The 21,774-nt window shown below is 41.7% G+C and overlaps 1 long non-coding RNA gene across 1 annotated transcript; it reads right to left on the reverse strand.

Moving 5' to 3' along the window:
• Nucleotides 1–18,267: 18,267 nt before the first annotated feature.
• On the reverse strand, nt 18,268–19,143 carry LOC109200051 (uncharacterized). Its single transcript, XR_002060264.2, has 2 exons — nt 18,990–19,143; nt 18,268–18,912 (listed from the first exon to the last, which is right to left on the reverse strand). It is a non-coding gene; the product is annotated as an uncharacterized LOC109200051 (long non-coding RNA).
• Nucleotides 19,144–21,774: the final 2,631 nt, after the last annotated feature.

Genomic DNA, 21,774 nt, shown 5'->3' on the forward strand with positions numbered 1-21,774 from the left:
GCAAAAGTTGTATGGTTGTGAAAAAAAATGTTGTCCTGAGCAGGATTTGAACCTGGCCCTCCTGGGTTCAAGGCAGCAACTCATCTCACTGTGCCAAACTCACTCTGATAAAGGAAGAGATGGAGAGACTGACAATTATGGTGGAATGAGCAGCAGCTGCTGAGAATTGTCCTGATAACACGTAAAAGGGCTGGAAATTTTGCAGAAAAGAGGTGACTCAGCAGAATTTCTGCAGAAAAGAGCGAAAGAAGCAGAATGTTGCGCTGAAAAGAGGTGAATGAGCAGAATTTCTGCTGAAAAGAGGCAGAAGGTTCTGTATGTAGAAAAAGAAACACTGTTCAACCATGTGTGAAATAAATAAATAAATAAAATGAAAGAACAACCTGGTTCTGCACAATCTCACCAATCAGAGGTATTGCCTCTGTCTGCTTCATCAGGCTGTGTACTTGTTTCTGCCATGGAGCGTTAACAATTGTGCTGATAAGAGGTGAAAAGGCTGAAAATTTTGCAGAAAAGAGGTGAATCAGCAGAATTTCTGCAGAAAAGAGGCAAAGAAGCAGATACTTGCACTGAAAACAGATGAATCAGCAGAGTTTCTGCTGAAAATATTTTTTTTTTATGAAAACAGCCAAAAAAGCTGGAATTTGTGCTGAAAAAGGGTGAAAAAAATGAAAATGTTGCTGAAAAGGGGTGAAGAAGCTAAAGTATACCAAATCAAAGTATTTGTGCCAAAACTTCCATATTGTGGTACTACTACATTACAACATGAATACGGATTAAAGATGAAAGAAACTGGCAACAAATTCCTCCACTACAAACCAGTCTGATACCACTGTGCAGTGTTCACGTTTACTAAGGCACTACCCAAAAGGTGCCACAAGAGGGCACTCCAACACAAGACATGACCTATGTACACTGATGCACTTAGTAACAGTCAGCCTCCTACTTTGCCACTACGTAATACAGCGGAAATACAGTAGCAGAAATACAATGCTTTTGCAGAAACACTGTAATTTCACTCAAATACTATGAAATAGCAGTAATACTATGATTTGGCAGAAATACTATGTTTCAGTACAAATACTATGAAATTGCAGTAATTCTATGATTTGGCAGAAATACTGTACTCCGTACAAATACAATGCTTTGGTAAAAATACTATATTTTGATTTGAACTCTATGATTTGAAAAAGATGAAAGCATTGAAAAAGGTGAAAAGGCTGAAATGAGCAGAAAAGAGATGAATCAGCAGAATTTCTGCAGAAAAGAGGCAAAGAAGCAGAATGTCGCGCTGAAAACAGGTGAATGAGCAGAATTTCTGCTGAAAAGAGACAGAATTTCTGCTGAAAAGAGGCAGAAGGTTCTGTGTGTAGAAAAAGAAACACGATGAACCATGTGTGAAATAAATAAAGAAATGAAATGAAAGAACAACCTGATTCTGCTCAAATTCACCAATCAGAGCTACTGCCTCTGTCTGCTTCATTAGGCTGGGTACTTGTATGTATTTCGGTCCATATTAGAAAAGCTGCTAAAATGATAAAACTTTGCAGAATTGTAATAAATGATCAATATAAATGACAGGTCTGTGATAGTGTATAAATTTGTAGTGAAAAAACAAATTTTGACCAAGGTGGGATTGAACCGACGACCTTTGAGCTGTAGAGCCGTGTCATTACTGATTGCGCCACCTGGGATGGGAGCAGGCGGCTGAAAAACAAAAACAAGAGCAGTCAGAAAATAGATCGCGGTGAGCGGCGAAAAGCGCCGTTTTTTGGAGTTACAAAACGTCGTGTAACTCAAAAACTAGGAGGGCTAGCAGCATAATTCTTGTACTGGGTGAATCAGCGGACTTTGGTGTATTTTGACTGCGATTTCCATAGCTCTTTGTACCTCCGTCGCGGAGATATGACGAGAGAAGAAACGGCATCATTTCCAGAGTTTGAAAACTGGGAGAAGGACAGATTTCCACCCCTCAAACAAACGTAATTCATTGCTCAACGGTAAGATAATTGTAAAAACTAATTCCACTGTGAGTGTCAGCAGTGTCTGAAGATATATTGGCACAAGCCTCATGTCCTAACTTTGCTTTGTTAAGGAGATATGGCGATCTAAAAATGCCTCCCGTTACAGAATTTCAGCTCTGAATTTCAAAACCTCCCCATACACTTTGAATGGGGACTTGTCAGACTTTGTGTCACTTCGAGGCAAATTGCGAAAAAACTGTGAATCTCACAATAAAGATAATGACATTGTCTGAAAGCCAGCAAAAATACCTACGTTTTGATGTATAATTTGTGGGGGTTGAGTGAAGATTGAGCGAGTAGCAAGAAGTTGTTCAGACATGAAGAGAAAATTCAGAACAGACCAGCACTCACTCTGAGTTAATTGCACAGAATTGTGGAAGTTTCCCATTCATTTCAATGGGATGGGACAAATTAAAAGAAAAAAGTGTAATATTTTAAAAAGTATAATAGTAATAAACACCAAAAGTCATAGCAGGAATTAGCAGAAAGAGCAGAACAGTTTAGAGTTTGAACGGAGAAAATCGGCTGAAAACTGAGGGAGTAGTTAAGCGGCAAAGAAAGTGGCAACTTGAAGAATAAAGTATAAAGAATAAAGAGAAACAGGAACTCAATAGTGTGGAAGCCCTTTAGGGCATCCACACAATAAAGAACTAGAAAATTTGCATTTCCTGCGAAAATGCTGTGTGGATGCCTTAACGCTGAAGCTGTCTGCTGAAAAGCTGAAAAAGATGAAAAGTTGCATGGTGGTGAAAACAAAATGTCACCATGAGCAGGATTCGAACCTGGCCCTCCGGAGCTGCAGGCAGCAACTCAACTCACTGAACCAGACTTATTCTCACAGAGAAGAGGTGGACAGACTGACAATTCTGCTGAAATGAGCAGAAGCTGCTGAGAATTGTGCTGATAAGAGGTGAAAAGGGCTGAAAATTTTGCAGAAAAGAGATGAGTCAGTAGAATTTCTGCAGAAAAGAGGGAAAGAAGCAGAACGTTGCGCTGAAAAGAGGTGAATGAGCAGAATTTCTGCTGAAAAGAGGCAGAAGGTTCTGTATGTAGAAAAAGAAACACTGTTGAACCATGTGTGAAATAAATAAATAAATGAAATGAAAGAACAACCTGGTTCTGCTCAAATTCACCAGTTAGAGGTACTACCTCTGTCTGCTTCATCAGGCTGTGTTGTTTCTGCCATGGAGTGTTAGAAAAGCTGCTAAAATCATGAGACTTTGCAACTACTCATCTCACTGACCCAAACTCATTCTCACAAAGAAGAGGTGGACAGACTGACAATTCTGCTGAAATTAGCAGAAGCTGCTGAGAATTGTGCTGATAAGAGGTGAAATTGCTGAAAATTTTTCAGAAAAGAGGTGAATCAGCAGAATTTCTGTAGAAAAGAGACAAAGAAGCAGAACGTTGCGCTGAAAAGAGGTGAATCAGCAGAATTTCTGCTGAAAAGAGACAGAACAACCTGGTTCTGCTCAAATTCACCAATCAGAGGTACTGCCTCTATCTGCTTCATCAGGCTGTGTACTTGTATGTATTTCTGCCATGGAGCGTTAAGAAGAATCTGAGGTCCATGTTAGAAAAACTGCTAAAATGGGGTGAAAAAAATGAAAATTTTGCTGAAAGGGAGTGAAGAAGCTAAAGTATACCAAATCATACACACAAACAGTATTTGTGCCAAAACATAGTATTTCTGCCATATTGTGGTATTTGTGCCACAAAAGTTACTACATTACAACATGAATACGGATTAAAGATGAAAGAAAATGGCAACAAATTCCTCCACTACAAACCAGTCTGATACCACTTGTTTGCAGTGTTCACGTTTACTAAGGCACTACCCAAAAGGCGCCACAAGAGGGCACTCCAACACAAGAGATGACCTATGTACACTGATGCACTTAGTAACAGTCAGCCTCCTACTTTGCCACTACATAATACAGCGGAAATACGGTAGCAGAAATACAATGCTTTTGCAGAAACACTGTAATTTCACTCAAATACTATGAAATAGCAGTAATACTATGATTTGGCAGAAATACTATGTTTCAGTACAAATACTATGACAAAGCAGAAATACTATGACTTAGAAGTAATAGTATAACAAAAGGGATTCCTCAAAATACTATGAAATTGCAGTAATTCTATGATTTGGCAGAAATACTGTACTCTGTACAAATACAATGCTTTGGTATTTATACTATATTTTGATTTTAACTCTATGATTTGAAAAAGATGACAGCATTGAAAAGGCAGAAAAGAGATGAATCAGCAGAATTTCTGCAGAAAAGAGGCAAAGAAGCAGAACGTTGCGCTGAAAAGAGGTGAATGAGCAGAATTTCTGCTGAGAAGAGGCAGAAGGTTTTGTATGTAGAAAAAGAAACACGATGAACCATGTGTGAAATAAATAAAGAAATGAAAGAGAGAGAAGAAACGGCTTCATTTCCAGAGTTTGAAGACTGAGAGAAGGACACCCCTGTTGACCAAGGTGGGATTGAACCCACGACGTTTGAGCTGCAGAGCTGTGTCATTACTGATTGCGCCACCTGGGAAGGGAGCGCTCGGCTCAAAAACATAGACATGACCAGTCAGAAAATAGATCGCGGTGAGCGGCGAAAAGCGCCGTTTTTCGGAGTTACAAAACGTCGTGTAACTCAAAAACTAGGAGGGCTAGCAGCATAATTCTTGTACTGGGTGAATCAGCGGACTTTGGTGTATTTTGACTGCGATTTTCATAGCTCTTTGTACCTCCGTCGCGGAGATATGACGAGAGAAGAAACGGCTTCATTTTCAGAGTGTGAAAACTGAGAGGAGGACAGATTTCCACCCCTCAAACAAACGTAATTTATGGCTCAACGGTAAGATGAATGAAAAAACGGCTTCCACTGTGAGTGTCAGGAGTGTCTGAAGATATATTGGCACAAGCCTCATGTCCTAACTTTGCTTTGTTAAGGAGATATGGCGATCTAAAAATGCCTCCCGTTACAGAATTTCAGCTCTGAATTTCAAAACCTCCCCATACACTTTGAATGGGGACTTGTCAGACTTTGTGTCACTTCGAGGCAAATTGCGAAAAAACGGTAAATCTCACAACAAAGATAGTAACATTGTCTGAAAGCCAGCAAAAATACCTACGTTTTGATGTATAATTTGTGGGGGTTGAGTGAAAATTGAGCGAGTAGCAAGAAGTTGTTCAGACATGAAGAGAAAATTCAGAACAGACCAGCACACACTCTGAGTTAATTGCACAGAATTGTGGAGGTTTCCCATTCATTTCAATGGGATGGGACAAATTAAAAGAAAAAAGTGTAATATTTTAAAAAGTATAATAGTAATAAACACCAAAAGTCATAGCAGGAATTAGCAGAAAGAGCAGAACAGTTTAGAGTTTGATCGGAGAAAATCGGCTGAAAACTGAGGGAGTAGTTAAGCGGCAAAGAAAGTGGCAACTTGAAGAATAAAGTATAAAGAATAAAGAGAAACAGGAACTCAATAGTGTGGAAGCCCTTTAGGGCATCCACACAATAAAGAGAAACAGGAACTCAATAGATAATTGTGGATGCTTCCAGCATCCACACAATTATGTATGAAGTATAACTGCACACAGTAACTGTGTTACAATAAGGACTTAACAGCGCCCTCTGCTGGAGTGTTTCAGTACTGCGTTAACTAGAATACACCACCTCCTCCTCCTCCTCACACCACCTGCTACAGCTCTACTCTTCTATGACTACAGTCATCCACAGCACTGATGTGAGGTCACATGGTTCATATGTAAGGAGCACAGAGACGTGCTAGCAGCTGACCTCAGGTCAGTTTAATGACTGTGAGCAGCAGCTGTGTTCTTGTCACTGTGACAGGGAGACACTCTCAGACACAGCGCTCATGTCAGCTTGTTCTCATGCAGGAGGATCAGGAGCTCCATGTTTGTCTTCATGTTTGAATCATGATGTGTTTGTGCCATCAGAGTCTGTCATGAGTACTCAGGGTGTTCTTCTGCTGTTTCCTCCTTTCACTGAGTGTGAAACACTGACGCTGTGCTGTTGTTCACAGAGCTGATTCTAGCTGCAGCTGGACTCTGTCATCTAACTGAATGTGTTGGTGCTGATCACGGGGCTCTGAGGGGGGAGCAGCAGGAGGACTCTGGATGCTGACGTCAGTGTATCTGTGGAAGCTCACACAGCGTCTCTGTCATTCAATATTGTGTATATATTGTATCTATGCAAAGATGAACAGACTGTGTGTTCACTGGTCTCTGTGCTGCTGACTGCTGCAGCTCTGATGTCATCATCACTCCCTCCTCCACCCTCAGCAGTCCCAGCATGCTGCTGTGGTGCACCCCACCCTCACTCTACACCTGAGCCATAGACCACACCCTCCACCTCAATATACACCACAGTTTTCTCTGCTATGGAAATGAGATCAGGAGGAAATCATTATTATTATTATTTAATAAATGCTCACATTAATGTGGGCTTATTAGTTTCATATTAGAAACATTAGTCGAGTGTTTTTAGTATAAAATGGTGAAAGTCCCTCTTTTTGCTCCTCCCCTCACCTGTGGATGGACGGTGCTGTTACCGTGGTGACAGCTTGGATGTGTTTCAGTCCTGCCTGGTTATCACTGCAGGAATCTTTCACATTTATTACAGGTAATAACTCTGATTTTTCTGTGTATTATGAACTAAATGTATCCTGATACACACAGAGATGGATGAGCAGAGGTCACATGATGAAAGAACAAACATGGAGTCTTTGATTTATTTAGATATTTATTGATGAATGCAAACAAACCCTGACACTGAACCATCGTCCAGCAGAACAAACCTGATCACATGACCTGCTGACCCAAACAGTGCAAAGCTCCATGGCAACAACAACAAACAGCCTCACATATGTTAACAGAGGCTGTTAGAAGCACAGAGTCTTTACAGTCTTTCTCCTGTTTGTACACAGATCTCTGCACATCTTCATCACAGTTACTCACAGACGTGCAGAGTGTGTGGATATCAAAGCTAAGTTTCCACCATGTTTGTAGTCTGTACTGGGACTCATGGAGCATCTCTCTATGAGCACTCAGTGCTTTAAACAGTGAGTCCCAGTTTAACCAGCAGCCTTCACACCACACATCACACAGACATGGAAACTTCAAACCCTCAGACTGAAGTCACGGGCAGCCTCTGGCACCAGCGACTGCGCTAACAAACATACAGCAAACAGTGAAGGTTTGTAGAGAAAGCTGGTTGGGTAATACCAAGTATGCAGCAGAGGAGGCGGGGTTACATTACTTGATGATTAAACATGAAACTATTTTGCTGGTAATAATTGAAATGATTAAAGAAAATCAAGATAATTCATAATTTTATAAACTGGAATGATGAAATTATATTGGCTGGATCTGATTATTGGGGGGTCGTGACCCCCGTAACCCCCTGGAAATTACGCCCCTGGTCCTGAGGTCAAATCCACCATCTTTGTTTCAGTGCTTCATGTTCTCCCGTGTTTGTGTGCGTCCTCTCCGGTACTCCGGCTTCCTCCCACAGTCCAAACACATGCAGTTAGTGGGGTCAGGTTAACTGTGAGTGGTTGTGTCTCTGTGTTATTCCACCTTAATCAATGACTTCCTGTTAGCATTAAGTGCTTCTGTAGGGCTGATGTCATTTTCATGGTTGGATCATTTAAATGAAGCTGGACTCAGATGCAGTAAATAAGTTGATTGATCATTAATGAATAAAGCTGGTCAAATCCATCACGTGGACACATGTGATTGTGTAGTATTGATCCCAATGCTGGTATTAGTCCTGGATCAATAACACTGGATGGATGCGTTCAGCATGGAGCCCTGAGCTGTGTTACAGACAAACATGAAACTGACAGGTCTGTGTCATTCACAGTCTGTAACACTTCTAAACAACAGAGGCTGACCCAAGTGCCTCAGAGCCAGGCACGCTCACATCACAGCTCTCTAAATGAGTTTCAAAATAAGAGCTGAAAGCTGGGTTTGCTGTGTTAGCTTATTATTGTGGAGACTAACATTCAGTGATCATGTGTTCAGACTCATAATGATTACTCTCATAAATCCTGATCTTTGTATTTACTGTGTGTTGGATCAATAACTGAGATTCATCGTATCACACAGCTGTGCTGCTGCTGGTGATGTCAGCACATCTGGAACAATACGAGGTATCTGCTACCAGACTGAGCAGGACGTGAGACCTGTGGACTGTTTAAAGCTGTCCCTCCACAGCTCACTCAGACCTGATCCACACCTCAGTGAGATTCTCTGACTTCCTCAGTAGAGACAGAAACCATTCAGATCTGGGACGATCAGCTGATTGATGATGTCACACAGACTGTGTTTTTCAGGAACAGTGATTCTGATGTGAGCCTGCTAGCTGACAGCAGACCTGATGAAAGCACATGTTGACATCTGTGAGGACAGACTGGACTCTTTGACTGCACCTTGGTTCTCCTCAGAGGTCTGTACAGGAGCATGTCCACCCCCACTGAAGATCTCAGTCACTGTGAAACATAGAAAGCTGCTTGTGTGGCCTCTGCCTCACATGTAGATGCAGCTACAGGTTTCTCTGTCAGTCAGACTGAAACAGTGTCCTGATGCTGCATCATTCAGCTCTGTGCCCCAGTCAGCATCACTGTGTCTACCAGTGTCAGTGTTTCTTTTCCTGTAACACTCAGCACAGGCTCAGCTGGTATCCAGTGTTGGACTTTCAGCTGCTGTCATAGATCCTCTAACATAGATCAGCTCATGTTGTTAGATCAGTGCAGCTGCCTGTCATGTCCTGATGTTTCTCTGGGTCAGCAGCTTCTCCATCAGAGGTTCACATGGAGCTGATCCAGTATCTCCAGTAACTGTGTTCTGTGCCTCACTGGTTCATCCTTCAGTCTGTGTGACGTCAGTCAGATGTTAAACTCTGTAATCTTCACTGTGTCACAGAGTTCAGTGAGTCCCGTTATTCACAGGATCAATCAGATCATCAGAGATGATCAGCAATCAGTGGTGCCAACAGCGCCTCCTGTGGTGAGAGGATGCAATAATGCAATGGAGCATTTTTACACTGAACACTTGCAGTCATGGAAACTGTCTGTTGGATCTGTGTGACGTTGCTTTCTTGTGTTGCTTTCTTGGTTAGAGTTCCTCACAAATGTCCAGATTATTCTTCTAACGAGGCGTCGACCATGTTTCAGTTCTTTGGAAGAAAACATCGCCCTTTGCCATCCTTACTTTTCTTTGACTTCTTCAAATGCAGCTGAACTCCAGCTGGTATTTGATTGGACTCTGCAGCTGTTTCTGGTCATCAGTTCATTCCTGCAAACCTCTGAACCTGAACAACAATGATGCTGCATTGCTGGCTGATCCCAAAAGCTTGATTCTGTTCATCTGGACGTTTTCACGTTTGCTCACTGATCAGGTGACTTCTTCAGTCTCAGCTGACTGCAGCTTTACAACCTTACAAACAGCACATTTGCACAATGACTGAAACCAGCAGCACCTGATATATATGATACTAATATAATACATATACATATATAATCCATACTAATGATGAAGGAACTGAGCTCACAGTGTTCATTCAGTGAACTACTCAGTTTATTTTGGCCTCAGAAATGCTCACTCTGTTTGTACATCACTGTCAGCAATAGACTCATTCTGCTGTGTGGACAGGAACACATGTGACATCACTTCCTGTTTGTTTGTGACTGAAGAAGTTTACAAGGAATCATTTAGAAGAGTTTCAAACATCAACTGATTGAATCCATGAATGTGAAAACGTGTTTGTGAGTGAAAGAGACAGACATGTACAGACTGAACTGTTCAACAGTCAGAGTGTTTCTCTAACAGGAGACACTCTTTACACTCAGCACAGGGACAGTGACGCACCAGGAGACCAGTCTAACATAAACCCAGGATAAAGAGTTTGAGTGAATGTGGTGTTGAAGGTGTGGAGGTGGATCAGAGTGTCAGAGGAGACTCTGTAGAAGGACAGAGTGCCAGCAGGACAGTCCACATACACTGCTGCTCTGTTAGAGACAGAGGAGGAGGAGGAGGAGGATGATGATGATGTGTGTCTGTTATTGTGGAGGACAGACTGAGGACCATCATCAGAGCAGATCAGACTCCAGGACTGATCATTGTATCCAAACACACAGTCATTACTGTCTCCTTTCTTTCTGATGCTTCTGTAACTCACTGATATATTAACTCTTCCTCTCCACTCGACCTCCCAGTAACAGCGACCAGTCAGACCATTTCTACACAGCAGCTGATGAACATCAAATCTGTCTGGATGATCAGGATATGACTGAACCTCCTCCACATGTGTCACCTTCCTGTTGTTGTCAGACAGTTGGAGGTTTGTGTTCACTGTGTTTGTGTCGATTGTGAGTTGACAGGAATCTGATGGAGAGAACAAACACAATCCAGCTGCAGTTATTGATCCAACATCTGTTCATTGATTGACACTTTGATGATGACTCCTGACATGATGAAGATGGTTGAATGTGTGCTGCTTTGTTTTCATGAATCCCATTAAAAACACACTTACACTTCCTCAGACCTGGTCTCAACCAGCAGGCTCCACCCTGAAAGGAGGAGGGGTCAGAGCAGTCAGCATGCACACATGGACATTACATGGCTCTCACACACACTGTTACACACTGAGCTCAAAGCTCGGCTCCACTGTTTTATTCAAAGAAATCTACATTTATTTATCAGCACATTTAAAAACAGGTTGAGCCAAATATGTCTGTGAAGGCTCTCAGTCATCCAGGTCATTGTAGTCTAAGGAGCTTGGAAAGAAAAGCGTCTGGACTTCTTTGAGTTGCTTGAAGACGTTTCACCTCTCATCCGAGAAGCTTCTTCAGTTCTAAGGATCAGTGGTGGAGAGTCCCAGATTTAAACCCAGTGGGAGTTTCCCCCACAGTAGAGGTCTGGGCATTCCTCGCTGCACTGTACAGAAACTGGTTCACCCTAAAGACAAAACTCCTAAACACAAACTTAACAACGTGGTGTATGCTGTACAGTGCAGCGAGGAATGCCCAGACCTCTACATCGGAGAGACCAAACAGCCACTTCACAAGGGCATGGCACAACATAGAAGAGCCACCTCCACGGGACAAGACTCAGCAGTTCATCTGCATCTTAAGGATAAAGGTCACTCTTTCGAGGATGCCAACATTCACATTTTGGACAGAGAGGACAGATGGTTTGAAAGAGGAGTGAAAGAAGCCATTTACGTCCACTGTGAGCGACCATCTTTGAACAGAGGTGGTGGTTTACGACACCAACTGTCTGCCATCTATAATCCAGTTTTGAGATCCCTTCCCAGACGCCTTAACGCCCACTCACATCCTGGGCCATCTGACCTCAGGAAATCACATGATAGGGTGGGGCCAGGTTTCACAATGAGCTCACCCGAAACTCTGGCTGATTAGGACCCACACCCGCTTTCACACCTTGGCTCATGTGATTAGGTAGAGGACCATCAGGGGTCTCCTTTGTCCCCCTTTGGGGGAAACTCCCACTGGGTTTAAATCTGGGACTCTCCACCATTTGACCTTAGAACTGAAGAAGCTTCTCGGATGAGAGGTGAAACATCTTCAAGCAACTCAAGAAGTCCAGACATGTACATTTCTTTCCAAGCTCCTTAGTCAGCTTGAGCCAAAGTGCTGCACAGAGTAGAGATAAAATAGGAAACATACACAGTAATTACTATAAAGACTCGTCAGAATTGAAAGCTACAGAGTACAAATGTGTTTCCAACCGGGTTTTAAAAATGTCGAGTGTTGGTGAAGACCTGATGTGAAGGGCGACTGTTCCAGAGTTTGGCTGCAGTGATCGATAAAGCTCACCTCTGTTTTTACGGCTAGTTCTGGTCAGAAGCTGCTTATCTGCAGACCTGAGGGCTTGGATTATTTTTGTACAGCTCTGCTACATGTTGTTAGATAAGTGCAGCTGCCTGTCAGGACATGACAGGCAGCTGCTTTCCGTCCTAGTCGTTGTGTCCTTGGCCAAGACACTTTACCCTACCGCCTACTGGTGTTGGCCAGAGGGGCCGATGGCGCGATATGGCAGCCTCGCCTCTGTCAGTCTGCCCCAGGGCAGCTGTGGCTACAACCGTAGCTTGCCTCCACCAGTGTGTGAATGTGAGCGTGAATGAATAATGGCATTGTAAAGCGCTTTGGGTGCCTTGGGCAAGACACTTCACCCGTTGCCTACTGGTGGTGGTGCCAGTGTCCGGCAGCCTCGCCTCTGTCAGTGCGCCCCACGGTGGCTGTGGCTACAATGTAGCTTACCATCACCAGTGTGTGAATGTGTGAGTGAATGGGTGGATGACCGAATATGTAAAGCGCTTTGGGGTCCTTAGGGACCAGTAAAGTGCTATATAAATAGAGGCCATTTACCATTTACCATTGCATTATAATGATGTGAGGAGCTAATGCTAAGAAGGCTGCTATTAATAGCTAATTTAATGCGAGTTAGCATCATTTGCACTATAACGATGTGAGGAGTTAATGCTAAGTATGCTGCCCAGAGCGGCTAATTCTAATTAGGGGTGAATAATTATTACTAGGTAATGCTAATATCATTTTCTCTTCCCTTTTAACAATGTGAGCAGCTAATGCTAGGAAGGCAGCTAATACTAATTTGACGTGAATTAGCATTTTATTAGTGAGGAGGTAATGCTACGTAGACTGCCATCAGCGGGTAATGCTAATTTTAGGTGAATAGGAATTGGCAGCTAATGCCATACGACGCCATTACTGGCTATTTCTAACTTTAGATGAAAAAGTATTATAATCTAATGCTAATACCATATTTTGTTGCTTTATATCAAAATCAGTAGCTAATGCTAGGTACGTAGCCATTATTAGCTAATGCTAATTTACCTGAATTAGCATTATCCACTAATGCTAACAATCTTTTTGCCAACTCTTTTCCCTTGCATTATAACAATATGAACAGCTAATGCTAAGAAGGCGGCCATTATTAGGTAATGCTAATTTAATGTGTGTTAGCATTATCCGCTACTGCTAGCAATGTTTTATCTTCCTTGTTAACAATACGCCATTAGTGGCTAATTCTAATTTAATAATATTAAACACTAATTAGGGGTGAATAATTATTAGCAGCTAATGCTAATACCGTTTTCTCTTTCCTTATAACAACTTGAGCAGCTAATGCTACTTTGACGTGAATTAGCATTATGCGGTAATGCTAATACTGTTTTCCCTTACACTTTAACAATGTGAGCGGCTAATTCTAAGTACGCTGTTGTAAATAGCTAATGCTAATTTGATGTGAGTTAGCATTATCAGATAATGCTAACTCACTGTTTTCTCTTACTTATTAAAAATGATAGTAGCTAATACTAATACTCTTTTCTGTTGGGCAACAACGAAGTGAGGAGTTAATGCTAAGGCTGCTTTTAGCGGTTTATTCTATTTAGGGGTAAATAATTATTAGCAGCTAATGCTAATACCGTCTTCTCTTTCCTTATAACAATATGAGCAGCAATTCAAAATCAGAGTAGAAAAAAGTTATATTTTTTACTGTAAAAACCACAAACATGTTTAACGAATCATTTTCATAACTTGATAACTTGAAATGCAAATAGAAATTGTACATTTCTAAAAATTATGCACAAGTTTTGCAAACAACAAAGTTATATGGTACTATTTACCTAAAAATGCAGCCAAGGCCTCAGGCGTTTTTTTTATATAACCATTTAAATCTATTTACAGAACAATCAGGTGTGCTGCATCAAATAAGAAGGCACACAAATTATTTGTGCCAGTCCAAAAAATGTAGTTTGTGTTCAGTATAAGACAGAGGAGAACACCACAGGCCTAAACCCTGCAGGTCTGACAGCAGGAGGTGCATCAGTCCAGTTTTCCATGTGGGAACAGTGTTTACACTGGAATCCACCTTTGACGGCTTTTTTTGGAGAAAATATGAAACTCAGCAGTCTAACTGACACATAATACAAAACAATAACTACACAACACACTAACTATAGCCTCCAAATACGCTAAACATCACTAATGTCTCACATATGAAAACTCGCTCTCTCTCTCTTTCTTTCGCTCGCCCGCTTTCCGTCACGGGTGTCACTCCTAAAAACTTCCCCTTCTCCCTAAACAACCAAATGTCATATGTTGCCATATCATTTTTTTGATTGGCTGACATGGTAAACTCTAACACCAATAGGGAAGGGGTGTTTTTTCTTTTTCTTTTTTCACTAGCAAGTGGAGAGTTTTTGCTAGCGCTGTCAGTAGAAAACGGCGTTTTTACCGTTCTTCCCACTGTAAAGATCGGTGTTTTGTTCAGAAAAAAACATCGCGTGTATTTTTTATCATAACTCTGTTTTTACGTGGCCTATCGACACAATTCAAAAACTGGTATGTAGTTTGAAGTCCACACTTTCGACCCAAGTTGGAATGGAGACTCTGACTCGCTGCATCTTGTAGCTGCGTCGTCTTAAATTGGTCATGTGATTTTGACGTGCCGGCACGTCCGGCGACCCCAGATGGTTAACATTATATTAGTAATTTGAGGCGAATAAGCATTAGTAGCTAACGCTAATACCCTTTTCTCTTGTGTTATAATAATGTGAGATGTTAACATTGTTCTCAAACAACAGAACAACAGAATGAGAATTAAATATTGATTCTAACAAGGCCCATAAACAGCATTAGCTTAGCAGTATTAGCTTATCAGAGTTTCAATCATGGTCACACAAATCCTTAGCAGAGCAAAGTGGCCTACTTAGCAATAGCTGTTCAAGTTGTAGAAAGCAACGGAAAACAGTATTAGCATTAGCTGCTAAATGTACACTTGAGAACAAATTTATTGTGAATTCAGCCGTGAATGTAGAGTTTCCAGTATTTAAGCTTCCAAATGTTAGCTGCTCCTGTCTGCCTCTTTGTCACACACACAGACTGAAATGATTCACAGCGTTGTTTCATCCTTCTGTCACTGTGGACATATAGCATGGGAAACATACACATGGCTGACACTTTATTAGGTACACAGTGGCATCTATCTCAGGTACACCTGTGACCTAAATGTTCCTGCAAACCTTTGCAGGAACAAGATTCCTTGGAGACCTCCTACATAAATATCCATGTACTATCCAGGTAGACTAGTGTGTCTGTCCCTGAAAATGTTCCTGCATGTGTGATTGTTCATGTGTCATCTGCAGGAAACAAACAGGAAGTGAGTGAAGGACACAGGAAATGTTTCCAGCTCTTCCTCCTCTATCAGACATTCTCTCCATACCTGAGAGTGTCCAGTCTCCAGCCTGGATCCTTCAGTCTAGCCGACAGCAGCTTCATTCCTGAGTCTCCTGGATGATTGTAGCTCAGGTCCAGCACTCTCAGATGGGAGGGGTTGGAGCTCAGAGCTGAGGCCAGAGAAGTACAGCCTTCCTCTGTGATCAGACAGCTTGACAGACTGCAGACACACAAAACAATGATCCATCTGTGAACTCTTCTCTGTACAATTCTTTTCATTTTTTTTTCATTTTTTTTTTCATTCTTTTCATTTTTTTTCTTCTTTCAGATTTAACACCCAGATCACCAGTGCTTTGTGACACTGGAGAGGAAGAAATCGCTCAATAGCAAAGGACCTGAAGCAGGACCAGGTTGAGGGAGGAAAAGTGACAGTTTGATGGGTATGGGGATATACAAGAACATAAAGAAGGAAGGAAGGAAGGAAGGAAGGAAGACGATCAGGAAAGAAGGACAAATGGGCCTGACAACTTAAGGCTCCGTCTTGTTTTCTTTTTTTTAGAAACTAAGCACAACAAGTAAGTCTGCACTCTGGGTATGGCATTAGGATATGTGCTATATGAGGGAATATGGTTGTATAAGACTATATGTTGGAAGAAGGACTTTAGGTTGATTTTCTGGAATTCACAGGAAGCCGATGAAGAGAAAGAAAATGAGATCATTTATGTTTCTCTTCCCTCTCAGTGCTCTTTCTGAGTGAGTCATTTGAATGCCTTTAAGGGAGCTTTCAGAACAAACTCATAATGAATTACAGTAGTGTAGCCTCTAACTACCAAATTCATGACATAGTTTTATGGAATAACTCAAATGTGATGTTACTAATTTTAGTAAACAACAGTGTTCTTTACTATGCACAATAAATGACATGTCTTAATCAAAAATGACTTCTCGGAGTATTCATAGCCATTCAATATTCCACAAGAAAAATTATTTAAATGTTAGTTGTTTATGCAGTAATTCAAATTATAAATGATCATCATTAAAATAAAATCCTGACCTGAGATTTTCCAGTGCACAACACAGACTCATTAGTCCAACAGACAAAAGCTTCACTCCTGCATCCTTAACTTCATTCTTACTCAGGTCCAGCTCTCTCAGACTACAGGACTGACAGCTGAGAACTGAGGACAAAGCTTCACAGCTTCTCTCCGAGAGATTACAGTCGCTCAGTCTGAAAAATTAGAAACACACATAACTATGAGGCAGTTGTTAAAGTATATTCATGAAGCACTGAGGACTATTTAGCAATATTTAATTCATGTTTATGGTGAGGTTTTCTCAGTAGACAATAGGGTTTGTTCCCTACACCTGCGAATGACATTTTGGAGTGCGCAGCCTATGGGCTCAAATTGTGGTCATAAATATTTTGTACTTGTAAATCGGTTTTGTACTTGCAAATCAGGATTTGTATGTGTAAAAAGAACTTGTGTGTGCGTAAAAAAGACTTGTATGTGTAAAAAGAACTTGTGTGTGCGTAAAAAAGATTTGTATGTGGACTTGCCAATTGCCAAAAAAATACATGTGAAACTCTGCAAGTTACAAGTATGAATTTTGACCCTATTTTTCTTGCTTTCATCTGACTGGTCAATGCCATGTCAATCACAAATTTAATTTCAATTCAATTCAATTCAATTTTATTTATATAGCGCCAAATCACAACAAAAGTCGCCTCAAGGCGCTTTATATTGTACAGTAGATAGCACAATAATAAATACAGAGGAAAAACCCAACAATCATATCATATGACCCCCTATGAGCAAGCACTTTGGCGACAGTGGGAAGGAAAAACTCCCTTTTAACAGGAAGAAACCTCCGGCAGAACCAGGCTCAGGGAGGGGTGGCCATCTGCTGCGACCGGTTGGGATGAAAGAAGGAAAACAGGATGAAAGACATGCTGTGGAAGAGAGACAGAGGTTAATAACAGACATGATTCGATGCAGAGAGGTCTATTAACACATAGTGAGTGAGAAAGGTGACTGGAAAGGAAAAACTCAATGCATCATGGGAATCCCCGGCAGCCTACGTCTATTGCAGCATAACTAAGGGAGGATTCAGGGTCACCTGGTCCAGCCCTAACTATATGCTTTAGCAAAAGGGAAAGTTTGAAGCCTAATCTTGAAAGTAGAGATAGTGTCTGTCTCCTGAATCCAAACTGGAAGCTGGTTCCACAGAAGAGGGGCCTGAAAACTGAAGGCTCTGCCTCCCATTCTACTTTTAAATACCCTAGGAACAACAAGTAGGCCTGCAGAGCGAGAGCGAAGTGCTCTAATAGGGTGATATGGTACTACAAGGTCATTAAGATAAGATGGGGCCTGATTATTTAAGACCTTGTAAGTGAGGAGCAGGATTTTGAATTCAATTCTGGATTTAACAGGAAGCCAATGAAGGGAAGCCAAAACAGGAGAAATATGCTCTCTCTTTCTAGTCCCTGTCAGGACTCTTGCTGCAGCATTTTGGATTAGCTGAAGACTTTTCAGCGAGTTTTTAGGACTTCCTGATGATAAAGAATTACAGTAGTCCAGCCTGGAAGTAATGAAGGCAAGAACTAGTTTTTCAGCATCACTCTGAGACAGGATATTTCTAATTTTAGAGATGTTGCGCAAATGGAAGAAAGCAGTCTTACATATTTGTTTAATATGTGCATTGAAGGACATGTCCTGGTCAAAAATGACTCCAAGGTTCCTCACAGCATTACTGGAGGCCAAGGTAATGCCATCCAGAGTAAGAATCTGCTTAGATACCATTTTTCTAAGATTTTCAGGGCCGAGTACAATAACCTCAGTTTTATCTGAATTAAGAAGCAGAAAGTTAGCGGCCATCCAGGTCTTTATGTCTTTAAGACATTCCTGCAGTTTAACTAATTGGTGTGTGTTACCTGGCTTCATGGATAGATAGAGCTGCGTATCATCTGCATAGCAGTGAAAATTTATGCTATGTCTTTGTAACCGAGGACAAGGTACGAGTGAACGGGACAAAGAAATAAATTGATCATTTATTTATTACATTAATTAAACATACAAATTCCCCTTATTTCCAGACAGGACTTATAGCAGATCCTGCTGATATCCCAGCTGCACATGAGACTTACCACACTAACGGTGCGAATATGACTACACTGCAACCCCGTCACACCCCGCTTAGCGACACTGCAACCGTGACACGCACTGCAAACAATTCAGGTCTCAGCGCAGCTGGGAATCAGCGATATGCATGGCCTGCAATCTGGGAGACAAAGGGAAGTGGCACAAACAATTAAACAAGAAAACAAAAAAAGGGAGGTTAGTCCGCCCTTACACGACTCACTCTCAATCAATAACCGCCTTTACGGCTGGACGGACTAACCAAAAGAAAATTACAAATCAATCAAAAGAACGAAAAAAAGGACAGCAGAGACAGCACCGCTGAAAAACAAACAACATTATCAATTAAAATATTACCCAATAAAATACCAATTTTATGAAACCATTTAAAATCATGAAGCTAAAAACAAACACTCAATATACCTACAATATTGATCAGTTTCCCTGCGCGCAGTCGATCTAGGGCTTGATCAATTCTTCTGTTAAAATTGGTGGTCACACTAAAAAAGTCTGACACATTAAAAATAGGCACATACAACCAGCAAATGATCCAAACAAAACGGCAAAAGTCTCTTACCGACAATATACCCACTCGCACCCGAGTGAATTAATTGCCTCTGGTTTCTTCCACAGAAGTGCGCTGATTTCACCCCACACACCCACTACCTTTTCACAGCTCTTTCAGCCAATCACCTGGCAGAGAGCAACAAACTGCCAGGTGACACTTGTTACATCTTCTAATGATGCTGCCTAGGGGAAGCATGTATAATGTAAATAGAATTGGTCCTAGCACTGAACCCTGAGGAACACCATAATAGACCTTAGTGTGTGAAGAGGACTCTACATTTACTTGAACAAATTGGAGTCTATTAGATAGATAAGATGGCCTTTATTAGTCCCACAGGTGGGAAATTTGTTAAGATATGATATGATACAAACCACTGCAGCGCAGTACCTGTAATACCTACAGCATGTTCTAATCGCTCTAATAGGATATTATGATCAACGGTATCAAACGCAGCACTAAGGTCTAGCAGGACAAGGACAGAGATGAGTCCACTGTCAGAGGCCATAAGAAGATCATTTGTAACCTTCACTAAAGCTGTTTCTGTGCTGTGATGAGCTCTGAAACCTGACTGAAACTCTTCAAATAAGCCATTCCTCTGCAGATGATCTGTTAGCTGTTTGACTACTACTCTTTCAAGGATGTTTGATAAGATAAGATAAGATAAGATAACCTTTATTAGTCCCACACGTGGGAAATTTGTTTTGTCACAGCAGGAAGTGGACAGTGCAAAAGTTATGAAGCAAAAATTAAAATAAAATAAAATAAGAATAAATAAAGTACACAACTGTGCAGAATCAAATAAAATACTATATACAGTAGAATAAAATAGAATAAAATATACAATAAGATAAAAATAGAATACAAATGTTATATACAACTCAGTAAAAATACAACAATGCCAGAAAAGATTATTGCCAGAAAAGATTATTGCACATTAGTGTTATTGCACATGTGTGGATGTGTGTGTTTGATCAGTTGAAGTCTTTGTTGTGGAGTCTGACTGCAGTGGGGAGGAAAGACCTGCGAAATCTCTCCGTCCCACACCGTGGGTGCCGCAGTCTCCCACTGAAGGAGCTGCTCAGTGCTGTCAGAGTCTCATGCATGGGGTGGGAGATGTTGTCCAACAGGGATGACAGCTTAGCCACCATTCTCCTGTCACTCACCACCTCCACTGGGTCCAGAGGGCATCCTAGAACAGAGCTGGCTCTGCGGATCAGCCTGTTCAGTCTCTTCCTGTCCCCAGCAGAGATGCTGCCGCCCCAGCAGACCACACCATAAAAGATGGCTGAGGCCACCACAGAGTCATAGAAGGTCTTCAGGAGTGGGCCCTCCACTCCAAACGACCTGAGTCTCCGCAGCAGGTACAGTCTGCTCTGCCCTTTCCTGTAGAGGGCATCTGAGTTATGAGTCCAGTCCAGTTTTGTTGTTCAGATGAACACCAAGGTACCTGTAGCTGTCCACAGTCTCAATGTCCATACCTTGGATGTTCAGTGGTTGCAGTGGAGGATGTTTGTGCCTGCGGAAGTCTACCACCAGCTCCTTGGTTTTACTGGCATTGATCTGGAGGTAGTTCAGCTGGCACCAGTCCACAAAGTCCTGAGTCAGTCCTCTGTACTCCTTGTCGTCCCCATCAGTGATGAGGCCGACTATTGCAGAGTCATCAGAGAACTTCTGCAGGAAGCACTGGGTGGAGTTGTGGGAGAAGTCTGCAGTGTAGATGGTGAAGAGGAACGGAGCCAGAACCGTTCCCTGTGGGGCCCCCGTACTGCAGACGACCCTGTCCGACACACAGCCCTGAGTCCTCACATACTGTGGTCGGTCGGTGAGGTAGTCCAAAAACCAGGTAGTGAGGTGATGGTTCACTCCTGAGTTCTCCAGCTTGTCTTTCAGGACCGAGGGAAGAATAGTGTTGAAGGCACTGGAGAAATCAAAGAACATGATTCTCACAGTGCTTCCAGCGGTCTCCAGGTGAGCGAGGGAACGATGTAGGAGGTGAATGACGGCATCATCCGCATATGTTGAGTGATTTTAACTGTGTGAATGCTGTCAGTATTTGATTTGAGTAACTCTGTGTGATTTGTACGAAATAAGTAAAGAGGTAATAATAATACTAAGGAGGTTTTTTAGTAGAGTGAGTGAAAAGATGAGGTTTGGAAGAAAAGGCAGTGTGTGAGACGATTACTGAATGACAAAAGAGCTCTATTTAAAAGGGTGCATCAAAAAAAGGTGTATTGTTTTTAGATCAAGAGTTAGTAGAATTAAAGAAGGTTTGTAGACTATATATATAAAGAAAAAACAAAGAGTTCGATTAGTCTGAAGAAACAGGAAATAGGGCTCTGTGTGCCTGTGTGTGTGTGTAACCGGGGCTGCATGCCCATAAAAGGAACGGAGTGTGTGAAGAGAGAACCCAGAGAGAGAGACGAGTTAAACTACATATAGATGAAAAAAAAAGAAAAGGAAAGAAATGAAAAGGATATTAATTGTTTGCTTTAGTGTGTTAATACAGGTGGACTTCTCTCAACCTGGAACCTTGAGTACAGCGGCAAAAGCATAGATTAACACAATTGGAAAAACAGGCCACATTTTGGCTGAAATTTATAGCTTCACCTGTCACTTTGTCCTTGACCCTGAGAAGAAGCTCAAATGCCAGCTAATCTCGTGATGAAGACCGACAGAACATCGTGGATCAACAGCAGACAAAAGGAACCGAACCATTAACACTGACGACACCAGCAGCAGCATGTAAGAAAAGTGATGCAACATGTACTGTGAATTACAGGCTGGGCAGTTGAAC

The sequence above is a fragment of the Oreochromis niloticus genome, unplaced genomic scaffold, assembly GCF_001858045.2.
Source record: "Oreochromis niloticus isolate F11D_XX unplaced genomic scaffold, O_niloticus_UMD_NMBU tig00002504_pilon, whole genome shotgun sequence".
NCBI classification, from domain to species: Eukaryota; Metazoa; Chordata; class Actinopteri; order Cichliformes; family Cichlidae; genus Oreochromis; species Oreochromis niloticus.